General features: G+C 39.7%; 1 long non-coding RNA gene across 1 annotated transcript; it reads right to left on the reverse strand.

The window, feature by feature from the left end:
• Window positions 1-283: 283 nt before the first annotated feature.
• LOC131003459 (uncharacterized) lies at window positions 284-1,355 on the reverse strand. Its single transcript, XR_009094686.1, has 2 exons — window positions 1,178-1,355; window positions 284-1,099 (listed from the first exon to the last, which is right to left on the reverse strand). It is a non-coding gene; the product is annotated as an uncharacterized LOC131003459 (long non-coding RNA).
• Between the last annotated feature and the right edge of the window lie 625 nt (window positions 1,356-1,980).

The following is a 1,980-nucleotide window of genomic DNA, read 5'->3' on the forward strand; positions in this document are numbered from 1 at the left end:
TTAATAATTAAGCTAGCTCATTACTTAATTAAAATAGTGATGAAAAAAAATAATCTATCAAAAATCTTTTAATATTTCAAAGCCACAGAAAAACATAAGCCCAAATGTCAAATTAATATATGCCCAACAAAGCAAATAAATAAGCCCAATTTTATCTAATCCAGGCCCAAGTTTAATAAATTTCAATGATCCAAAATTGAGTGCACAACTTTTTTTAGAAAAGCCCATCAGTTTTCCCTTATCAAAACACACATACGACACACGCACAGAACAGTCTCTCTCCCCTTCTTCTCTCTCAGCCGCCTGCCACGCCAATCTCCGGCAAAATCGCAGCCTGCGTCTCGCCTCCGCCCCTCGCCTCTCAGCCGCTGTCTACTTCTCTCTCTTTCTTTCCTTCTTTCTCACGCCAACTGCCTCTCTCCGGTCCCTCTCTGTCTCCTCGCCGCCGCCTACGCCACTTCTCAGTCCCGGCGTCGCCTCCTTCTCCTACCCTGACTCAAAACACCAAAAACGCCAAAATTCTTCCAATTACAGAAAACCCCTCTCGGCGAGCGGCGAGAATCGCCGCCGCCTTCTTCCCCATAGCAGGAAGCACAGCTGGGCCGACCTCCATCGCCGAACAGTCGGCAGCCAGCAGGACTTCCCCCTCTCGCCGACTCTCTCTCACCACCAATGGCCCCCTCGTTAATAGCTCGCCACAACCACCAATTCCCTGGCTCTATCGCCGCCGCCCTCTGCCCTGCTCCAATTCCCTCGTTCCCTCTTACAGACGGCCAACGGAGAGAAGCCGTTGCCGCGATTCTGTCAGCAGCCCCACCTCCCTCGCTATCTCACGGTGAACAGCAGCCACCGCCGCCGCCGTGATTCTCACCCTCGGCCCCAAATCACTCAACCGAGACAACAATCAGCAGGCTTAAGGCTTGCTTCTATTTCAATTCTCTCCAAATTAAGTATAAAGATCCAATTTTTATCAATTAGTAAACTTAGATGTATGCGCGCTTGTAACAGTTTATGAAATGAAAGCAGAATGCTGTGACATGAAAGGATTATGCTTGTTGTGACTCAAAATTGATTTGCAGGGCCAAGATGGATTGGTGTTCTGCATAAAAATGTATTGTGATTATGTGCTAATGGGTGTAAAGGCGAATTCGAGAAGAAGTTTTAAGGAAATCTTTACCAGCTGAAAGAACTTGCACTTGCTCTGGAAACAATTCAAAGTTGGGAAGATGAGTTGAGAAGAAGGCTTAAAGTGAAGAACAAATTCTTGGGGCCAGCTCCTGTGAAAAGGATCAAGGCTTTGTACAGATGAAATTGGGAACTGTCGGAGAATTTCTCTCCAACAAACTTGTACTAGTACTCCATTCTTTTCACTCGCTCATTTTCCTTTTTGGCATGTTCCATTTCAACAGGCTCATTTTCTTTTTTTGGTAAAAAAATTGTACTTAATTGGTGTGGACCACACCACTTTATTACCATTTTCCTACTAAAAAAGTAAGTTTTTTTAATCTCCGCGTCCAAAAGAAGTGAGCCTATTGGAGTGGGACGGATGAATTAAAATCTTTTGTAGAAAAAAATACTCTGATTGCTATATATGTTCAGCCAGGGTCAGGAAATGAAAAACGTGACGTGTAGGGGTGAGCAAAAAATCCGAAACCGAATAACCGAACAGATCCAAACCGAAATTTTAAAATATGGTTCGGTTTATTTTTTTATAAAATTTCGATTTTTCGGTTCGGATTTTTTAAAATCGAAAAATCGAATTATATTTATAATATATATATAATATTTTAATTATAATTTTATAATATCAAACTTCAAATATTTTTTTAATTTAATAGTTTTTTATTTTTTTTCGAAATTTTTGACTTTTTTTTCAAAATTTTAATTTTTTTATTAATTCGGTTTTTTATATATATAATATAATATATATAATATTTTAATTATACTTTTATAATATCTAACTTCAAATATTTTTTTTTG

The sequence above is a fragment of the Salvia miltiorrhiza genome, unplaced genomic scaffold, assembly GCF_028751815.1.
Source record: "Salvia miltiorrhiza cultivar Shanhuang (shh) unplaced genomic scaffold, IMPLAD_Smil_shh original_scaffold_217, whole genome shotgun sequence".
In the NCBI taxonomy this organism is placed as follows: Eukaryota; Viridiplantae; Streptophyta; class Magnoliopsida; order Lamiales; family Lamiaceae; genus Salvia; species Salvia miltiorrhiza.